Raw genomic sequence first — 10,532 nt, 5'->3', positions numbered from 1 at the left:
GAGCCGCTGCCGGATAATATCGGACCCAATCCCAGTCACAAAATCGTCCCGCATAAGGAGATCTGAGTGCTCCTTAGCTGTAACGTCCTGGCAGTCACAGTCCCGAACTAGTGGGATGAGGGCCCTCCAGAAGTCTTCGATGGACTCACCAGGTAGTTGAGCACGAGTTGCAAGTGCGTGCCTGGCGAAGAGCGTGTTTATCTTCTGCTCGTAATTGTCCTTGAGTTGAGTCATGGCTTCGGTGTAGTTTGGCGCATCCTGAATCAGCGGAAAGACTTTGGAACTGAGCCTGGAGTATAAGATCTGGATCTTCTGAGCCTCTGGACCAGGGGTCGGCGCCGCATTGATATACGCTTCAAAACATGCTAGCCAGTGCTGGAAGTCCTTTCTGGCGTCGCTTGAGTGTGGATCCAGCTGCAGGCGACCTGGTTTAATACGGAGGTCCCTCTTCTGAATCTGATACTAATAAATTGAGGCACGATCAATTTGACTGGAGACGAAGTTGAATCCAAACTGAGGCTTTATTAGTATCAGATGTGTGGCCTCCCACAGCAGCTGCCGAAATGGCTGTGAGCTGGAGGCCATGCATATTTATAACCCCGCCTCCTGGGCGGAGCTAGCATGCAGGGGCCACAGGTGAACCTGTAGACCTGTAGTGCAGGTTCTACCGTACAACCTCTAATATCAGAACACAGTGGTTTACCACAATACTTCACACTTTATAACTCCATACTTCCAGAATGCCTTGGTCCACAGCAAGCGCCATCTCCCTGGCCTTACACTCATCCCTGGAGCATCTCGACAACAAGGACTCCTACGTCAGACTCCCCCTATTCATTGACTATAGCTCCGACTTCAACACCATAATCCCAGCCAAGCTCGTACCAAAAGTCCAAAACCTAGAACTTGGTTCCTCCCTCTGCAACTGGATCCTTGACTTTCTGACCCATAGACCACAATCAGTAAAGATAAACAACAACACTTCCTCCAAGATAGTCCTCAATACAGCAAGGCTGCGTACTTAGCCCTCTACTATACTCCCTATACACACACGACTGTATGGCAAGATTTGGCTCCAACTCCATCTACAAGTTTGCTGATGACACGACTGTAGTGGGTCGGATCTCGAACAAAGATGGGACAGAGTACAGGAGGGTGATAGAGAACCTAGTGGAGTGGTGTAATGACAACAATCTCTCCCTCAATGTCAACAAAACTAAAGAGCTGGTCATTGACTTCAGGAAGCAAAGTACTGTTCACACCCCTGTCAGCATCAATGTAGCCGAGCTGCAGATAGTTGATGTAGCGCACAATGACTTACGAGAGAGACGAGTAGTGATGAAGTCGATGAGGCTTTATTAAGCGAGACTTGTCCCCAGCAGTTCAGCAACAGAATGAAGCGGCGGGGAGAAGCTCAGGTTCTTATACTCCGCCTTCGGGGCGGAGCCAGGAGTCAACAGCCAACCAGGACCCGGGATCTGTCAGCCAATAGCATCACGGCTTCACAGTCCCACATGACCCCTAATACATACCACCACATTCACCCCTTGTTAAAAAGGAACCCGGCGGGCATGTGGTTCGCATGGTGGTAGGGGTTTACAAGGCTGGTCCTGGGAGGAAAGTTTTGGGCATGTTACTACAGTTTTAGCCCTACACTGGGCTATGTACAAAGTTTGTGAAACTATTTACAATATTAGTAAGAGAAAAAAAATGTTTTTTGTTACAATCCAACAACATTCTTGGTGTCACGCCGATGCCACGAGTCGAGTGGGCGGTCTGGTCTTCCTCGTCGATCGCCTCAGCCCCGGTGGTGGTGCAGGTGCTTGTTCAGGCGTTGTCGTCTCCGGGAGCGTTTCGGTGTTCGTTCCTGTTTCACTCCTGGGCGGGCACGGGAGGGGGACCGATCCTCCCGGGAAGGGGGCGGTCGCGGGGTGCGCCGGTGGTAGGGAGGGGATGATCGGTGTCGGGGGGGTGTGTGTGTTGCCGGCGGGCGCCAGGTCCCGCAGGGAGACCGTGTCCTGTCGGCCGTCGGGGTACGCCACGTAGGCGTACTGCGGGTTCGCGTGGAGAAGGTGAACCCTCTCGACCAACGGGTCCGATTTGTGCGCCCGCACATGTTTCCGGAGCAAGATGGGTCCTGGGGCTGCCAGCCAGGTCGGCAGTGACGTTCCGGTGGAGGACTTCCTGGGGAAGACAAGGAGGCGCTCATGGGGCGTTTGGTTAGTGGTGGTACACAGCAGCGACCGGATGGAGTGGAGAGCATCCGGGAGTACCTCCTGCCACCGGGAAACTGGGAGATCCCTGGACCGTAGGGCCAGCAGGACGGTCTTCCAGACCGTGCCGTTCTCCCTCTCTACTTGCCCGTTCCCCCGGGGGTTGTAGCTGGTCGTCCTGCTCGAGGCTATGCCCTTGCTGAGCAGGAACTGGCGCAGCTCGTCACTCATGAAGGAGGACCCCCTGTCGCTATGGATATATGCGGGGCAACCGAACAGTGAGAATATGGTGCCAAGGGCTTTAATGACTGTGGTCGCTGTCATGTCGGGGCAGGGGATGGCGAAGGGGAAACGAGAGTACTTGTCCACCACGTTCAGGAAGTATGCGTTGCGGTCGGTGGAGGGGAGGGGCCCTTTGAAATCCAAACTGAGGCGTTCAAAGGGGCGGGAAGCCTTGATCAGGTGCGCTCTATCCGGCCTGAAAAAGTGCGGTTTGCACTCTGCGCAGATGTGGCAGTTCCTGGTGACTGTACGGACCTCCTCCACAGAGTAGGGGAGGTTGCGGGACTTTATGAAATGGTAGAACCGAGTGACCCCCGGGTGGCAGAGGTCCTCGTGGAGGGCTTGGAGACGGTCTATTTGTGCGTTGGCACATGTGCCGCGGGATAGGGCATCGGACGGCTCGTTCAGCTTTCCGGGACGGTACAAGATCTCGTAGTTGTAGGTGGAGAGCTCGATCCTCCACCTTAAGATCTTGTCATTTTAAATTTTGCCCCGCTGTGCATTATCGAACATGAAGGCTACCGACCGTTGGTCGGTGAGGAGAGTGAATCTCCTGCCGGCCAGGTAATGCCTCCAATGTCGCACAGCTTCCACTATGGCTTGGGCTTCCTTTTCCACTGAGGAGTGGCGGATGCGTCGCTCTCGACCTGGAAGGGGAGGGACTCGTCGATGGCGCGCATCGTGACCGTTGCGATATCCGCTTTGATGCGGCTGAAGGCCTGGCGAGCCTCTGTCGACAGGGGGAAGGTAGTGGTCTGTATTAGCGGGCGGGCCTTGTCTGCATACTGGGGGACCCACTGGGCGTAATATGAAAAGAACCCCAGGCAACGTTTCAGGGCTTTGGAGCAGTGGGGGAGGGGAAATTCCATAAGGGGGCGCATGCGTTCGGGGTCGGGGCCTATTATCCCATTGCGCACTACGTATCCCAGGATGGCCAACCGGTTTGTGCTAAAAACGCACTTTTCCTCGATGTATGTGAGATTCAAGGCGTTAGCGGTCTGGAGGAATTTTTGGAGGTTGGCGTCGTGGTCCTGCTGATCGTGGCCGCAGATGGTTACGTTGTCGAGATACGGGAACGTGGCCTGCAACCCGTGCTGGTCAACCATTCGGTCCATCTCCCGTTGGAAGACCGAGACCCCGTTCGTGACACCAAATGGGACCCTTAGGAAGTGGTATAGACGCCCGTCTGCCTCGAAGGCTGTGTACTTTCGGTCACCTGGGCGGATGGGGAGCTGGTGGTAGGCGGACTTGAGGTCCACGGTGGAGAAAACCTTATACTGGGCAATCCGATTCAGCATGTCGGATATGCGGGGGAGAGGGTACGCATCTAGCTGTGTGTACCTGTTGATGGTCTGGCTATAGTCTATGACCATCCTTTGCTTCTCCCCGGTCTTTACTACTACCACCTGGGCTCTCCAGGGACTATTGCTGGCCTGGATTATGCCTTCCTTCAGCAACCGCTGGACTTCAGACCGAATAAATATCCGGTCCTGGGCGCTGTACCGTCTGCTCCTAGTGGCGACGGGTTTGCAATCCGGGGTGAGGTTTGCAAACAAGGACGGCGGTTCAACCTTGAGAGTTGCGAGGCCGCAGATAGTGAGTGGGGGTATTGGACCGCTGAATTGAAATGTTAGGCTCTGCAGGTTACACTGGAAATCTAATCCCAGTAATGTGAGCGCGCAGAGTTGGGGAAGGACGTAGAGCCTGTAGTTTTTAAACTCCCTCCCTTGCACCGATAGGTTCGCAATGCAGAACCCTTTGATCTCTACGGAGTGGGATCCTGCAGCTAGGGAAATATTTTGTGTACTTGGATGGATGGTCAGAAAACAGCGTCTTACCGTGTCTCGGTGAATGAAACTTTCGGTGCTCCCGGAGTCGGTCAAGCATGATGTCTCATGTCCGTTGATCAGCACCGTTGTTGTCGTCGTCTGGAGTGTCCGGGGCCGTGATTGATCCAGAGTCACCGAAGCCAGTCGTGGTCGTAGTGTCGCGGCGTCTTCTTCGGACCCCGTGGAGCCGTTGATGCTGGGGTCCTTTGTTGTCATCCAAGATGGCGGCGTCCATGAATCGCACGCGGCCGGGGGTGGACAAAATGGCCGCCCCCATGAATCGCACGTGATCGGGGGTGGACAAAATGGCCGCCCCCATGAATCGCACGTGGCTGGGGGGTCACAAGATGGCGGCGCCCATCCTCCCCTCGTGGTGCCCGGGACCCAAGATGGCGGCGCCCGCGGGTCGCACATGGGGCGCTGGGGGGGTTGGGGAACGTTTGGGCTATGCTGGGCTCGTTCTTCTCCGGGGATTGCGGCAACCCCCCGGGACCGGCACACAGCCGCGTAATGGCCCTTCTTGCTGCAGCTTTTACAAATAGCTGCACGGGCCGGGCAGCGCTGCCGGGGGTGTTTCGCTTGCCCGCAGAAATAGCAGCGGGCCCCCCCGGGATGGTCTGGCGCTTTAACCGCGCAAGCCTGTGAGGGGGGGGTTTGTCGCGACGGGGGTCCACGGAGCCCAAGGGGCTGCCGTGCGGTCGGGGCCGTAGGCGCGGGTGTTTTGCGAGGCCACATCTAGGGAAGCTGCAATGGCCCGTGCCTCTGAGAGTCCTAACGACTCTCTTTCTAAAAGTCTTTGGCGGATTTGGGGAGAGTTCATACCTGCCACAAAAGCATCGCGAGTTAGCATGTCCGTGTGTTCGATCGCGTTCACCGGCGGGCAGCTGCAGCCCCGTCCCAAAATTAGGAGCACGGCGTAGAATTCTTCTAGCGATTCTCCGGGACTTTGCCGTCTCGTTGCGAGTTGGTAGCGCGCGTAGACCTGGTTCACGGGGCGAACGTCGATGCTCTTCAGTAATGCGAGCGCCGTCGAGAAATCCTCTGCGTCTTCTATGAGAGGGTAAATTTCCGGGCTTACCCTCAAATGCAGGACCTGCATTTTCTGGTCTTCTGTGATCCGGCCGGGGGCCGTTCGGAGGTAGCCTTCAAAACATGCTTGCCAGTGTTTAAATACTGCTGCCGAGTTCGCTGCGTGGGGGCTGATCCGCAGGCATTCCGGGGCGATCCGGAGCTCCATAGTCTTTTAAGCTCGCTTAATAAATTGTAGCGCACAATGACTTACGAGAGAGACGAGCAGTGATGAAGTCGATGAGGCTTTATTAAGCGAGACTTGTCCCCAGCAGTTCAGCAACAGAATGAAGCGGCGGGGAGAAGCTCAGGTTCTTATACTCCGCCTTCAGGGCGGAGCCAGGAGCCAACAGCCAACCAGGACCCGGGATCTGTCAGCCAATAGCATCACGGCTTCACAGTCCCACATGACCCCTAATACATACCACCACAGTTGACAGCTTCAAATTCCAACAATCACCAACAATCTGTCCTGGTCCACCCACGTTAATGCTCCTACCAAGAAAGCACAACAGCGCCTATACTTTCTCAAGAAACTAAGGAAATTCGGCATGTCCACATTGACTCTTGTCAATTTTTAAAGATGCACCATAGAAAGCATCCTATCTGGCTGCATTACAGCCTGGTATGGCAACTGCTCAGCCCAAGACCATAAGAAACTACAGAGAGCCATGAATACAGCCCAGTCCATCACTTGAACCCACCTCCTATCCATTGACTCTGTCTACATCTTCTGCTGCCTTTGGAAAGCATAATCAAAGACCCCTCCCACCTGGGATATTCACTCTTCCAACTTCTTCCATCGGGCAAGAGATACAAAAGTCTGAGCACATGCACTAACAGATTCAAAAACAGCCTCTTCCCCGCTGTTACCAGATTTCTGAATGACCCTTGTATGGACTAATCTGATCTCTTCAAACATCGTCTCTACTGAGTAGTACTGCACACCTGTAAGCTTCACCCGATGACTGTGTCTAAGTATTGACATTGTGTTTGGCAGCACGGTAGCATAGTGGTTAGCATAATTGCTTCACAGCTCCAGGGTCCCAGGTTCGATTCCCGGCTTGGGTCACTGTCTGTGCAGAGTGTGCACGTTCTCCCCGTGTGTGCGGGGTTTCCTTCGGGTGCTCCGGCTTCCTCCCACAGTCCAAAGATGCGCAGGTTAGGTGGATTGGCCATGCAAAATTGCCCTTAGTGTCCAAAATTGCCCTTTATGTCGGGTGGGGTTACTGGGTTATGGGGATAGGGTGGAGGTGTGGGCTTGGGTAGGGTGCTCTTTCCAAGAGCCGATGCAGACTCGATGGGCCAAATGGCCTCCTTCTGCACTATAAATTCTATGATCTGTGATAGTATTTATGTATGCCCTATGTTTTTTTCATGTATGGAATGATCTGTTTGGACTGTACATAATACAATACTTTTCACTGTACCTCGGTACAAATCCAATCCAATCCAATCACATTGTCCGTTTAAAACACCCAGCGAAGCCAAAACAGCTTTAAAGAAGTGCTCACTTTGTAGTTTATTTACTGAGAATATTGGCCTTTGATGATCCCACCTGAAGGTCAGCATCTGAAGCATTTACCAAGGCATAGATCACTAGCAACACCCCAAATAGAAAATTCCCTCGATACAAAGAAATTCTATTTCCAATCGAAACACCACAGAAAATTAACAACTCAAAACAGTGTGGAAGAAATAAAGTCAACTGGAATTAGCACATTTTGGAAATCATTTTATTAACTTTTCTGCAACATTTTGCTGACTCTAAAGCTAGTCATTATAATGCTTGCTGGAGTAAAACTGCACAGAAATGTACATTGCAGAGTGTAGGTACTTGTTGCCATTTTGTCATCATGAATGTGAAAGACCCAGAAATACTCAGTAAATATCACAAGACCGAAAACAACAGCACTTCTGCAATTGTTTGTGAAACAGTCCTATTTCCTCTCCCTCCTCCTACATCCTCACTGCCCTGACATCACTGGCCTGACATCATGTCCTCTTGAACACTGTTGCAATCCCTACTGTTTATTATATTTCCAAGTTTTGTGTAATTTGCAAACTTTGAAATTATGCACTGCATACCCAGGTCCAAGTCAATGATATATACTCAGAATAATAATCTCTTATTGTCCCAAGTAGGCTTCAACGAAGTTATTGGGGAAAAACCCTAGTCACCACATTCCAGCGCCTGTTTGGAGAGGCCGGTATGGGAATTGAACCTGCCCTGCTGGCCTTGTTCTGAAATACAAGCCAGCTGTTTAGCCCACTGTGCTAAACCAGCCCCCAGAGCAGTGCAGAAGTCCTAATACAGACGCCTGAAGAACACCACTATATACTTCCCTCCAGTCTCAAATACCAATACTCTCTGCTTTCTGTCCTTCAGCCTATTTTGGTATCCGCATAGCCAATGTCTTTTTTATAAATTTAGAGTGCCCAATTTTTTTTCTTCCAATTAAGGGGCAATTTCGCGTGGCCAATATACCAACCCTGCACATTTTTGTGTTTGTGGGGGCGAGACCCATGCAGACACGGGAAGAATGTGAAAATTCCACACGGACAGTGACCCGGGTCTGGGATCAAACCCGGGCCCTCGGCGCTGTGAGGCAGCAGTACTAACTGCGTCACTGTGACCCATAACTAAATATATTTAAACCTTTAAGTATATCTCTTACCATTGAAGTAACAACAAAGGGAAATATTTTGCTATAAATTGCTTTGGGACACCCCAAACATATGAAAGGCACATTCACTACATCTTGCTATCTGCTCACTAAACCTGCGTTGTCTTATGCTCATTCTGCTTCCTGTGCTCGTAACACCAACCTGTATACATTGTGATCATCATACAATCCTACTAACTATGCTGACTAGATGCCCAGTGGTCACTCTGCATACTGCATTGTCCTGCATGATCTAGATTGTGAAGGAGGCAAACAAGCAACCTGCACAGGACAGGTCAGAGCTACGCCAGGAGAAGGAACAAAAATGAGAATCTCAAAAGGCAAACACAAGGAATTAAAATGGTGTGTATTATTCTTAACAGGGGCTGTTTAGCACAGGGCTAAATCGCTGGCTTTGAAAGCAGACCAAGGCAGGCCAACAGCACGGTTCAATTCCTGTAACAGCCTTCCCGAACAGGCGCTGGAATGTGGCGACTCGGGGCTTTTCACAGTAACTTAATTTGAAGCCTACTTGTGGCACTAAGCAATTTTCATTTCATTTCATTTCATTTCTTATGTAACAAAAATTCTGGCCTCTTGCGCATCCCTGATTTTAATCACTCCAGGTGGCCATACCATCAATTGCCTAGGCCCTGGGAATACCATCCCTACACCTCTCAGCCTCTACTCGCTTTCCTCCCTGAAGGCACTCCTTACAATCTGCACCAAGCTCTTAGTGATCTAGCCCAATATCTCCTAATGTGGCTCAATGTCATACTTTGTTTTATAATGCTTCTGTGAAGCACCTTTAGATATTTTATTATATTAAAGGTGCTAATATATACAAAAGTATAAGTTGTTGTTTTAATCGCTGATCACTCCACCACCTTGTGGCCATTCCGCTTACTACGCTATAAACATTTGTGGTTGATGGGGAGTAGGTGTACTTTTGAAAGTGTAGAATTTCATTGTACAATTAATACATCCATCATATTCTCCCCACACAGCAAAAATGTTTCTAATTCAAATACCCCACGATAGGTCCTTCTGTTTCTTTTGTCACTTGATCATTCCTGCCTTTCACCATATCGCAGAACTTCCCTTTTGTTTCATTCCCTTTCTCCTGAGCTTTTCTTTCCCTGTCTCTGTGTTTCCTGCGGAAATATTAAATAATTCCTTTCAGTTCTGCCGAAAGATTATCGACCTGATACATTAGCTCTGTTTCTTTCTCTGCAAATGCTGAGTATAAATAGAGTAATTTTTTGTTAAATCTCTTTATTCTCTTCATTTTCATCAATAAACAACCAAAAAAAATAAACAAATACCATAACAATCCCCCCCCCCCACACAAACCGCACTCCGCTCAGTATACGAACAAAAACATCCACCCGTACATTCCAGGTAAAAAACAAAAATTAACAATCAATCCGTAAACAGTGTAACCAAAGACAACAATACCACCAACCCCCCCATCCCCCACTCCCCTAATGTTCAATGGCAACCAATTCTCGGAAGTGCATAATAAACAGCCCCCACAAATTGTGAAACCCTTCCTTCATTCCCTTCAGCTGAGACTTTCCCGAGAGTCAAAGAAATTCAAGTAGGTCCCCCAGCCAAGCCGTGTCACAGGGTGGAGAAGCTGACCTTCCTAACAGGACCCGCCTCCGTGCAATCAGCGAGGTGAAGGCTAAAACATCTGTCCCCACACCCGCCCGCCACCCGAGCCGATGGCCTGCTGAGTATTCCCAGCGTTTTCTGTTTTTATTTTAGATTTCCAGTATCTGCAGTATTTTATTTTTGCTTCAATTTATTTCCTTTGTTTGAAATATCTGCACTTAATGAGTCTCTATTTATACTATGCATGATACAGGTACCTGGCATAGTGGAAGAAATGTTTCCCATGAAGCATCTCCTCACAGATGAGAAAGTACAAAGATTAAACACACTGCATCATTTGTGGTATATAACAAATTTCAAAGCTATCTGAAAGAGAGCATGGTTTTTCCAGTTGTCTGTCTTTCACTGCTGAAGGAACAAAATTATGTAGGAGTCCACAGATGGTGACTGTGATCCATTCTTCATTTGCGAATCTCCACACTGAATGTTGGCAGGATACCTGACCACTGGGGACATCCAGCACTCTCAATTTACAGCTGGGATCGATGGATGACAGTGAAGGTCAGAAGGTTAACTTTTACTTTCTCCCAGCTGAGATCAGTTAACTTAATACAGACAACCTATTGAATCTGTACGTGGCTTTTCTTTGTATAGCACTATGTAATCTTAATCCATTTTATGAGGCATGCTGCAGGAGAGAGGGCTTTAAATTCTTGGGGTATTGGAACCAGTTCTGGGGAAGGAGGCACCTATTCCAAAGGGATGGGTTGTATCTTAATAGGACAGGGGTCAACATCCACACAGGGAAGCTCACTAGATCATTGTGGAGGAGATTGTGGAGCTATTGGTGGTGATCT

This window comes from Scyliorhinus torazame, chromosome 18 (genome assembly GCF_047496885.1).
Source record: "Scyliorhinus torazame isolate Kashiwa2021f chromosome 18, sScyTor2.1, whole genome shotgun sequence".
NCBI classification, from domain to species: domain Eukaryota; kingdom Metazoa; phylum Chordata; class Chondrichthyes; order Carcharhiniformes; family Scyliorhinidae; genus Scyliorhinus; species Scyliorhinus torazame.
Note: the sequence above shows the minus strand (reverse complement) of the source record.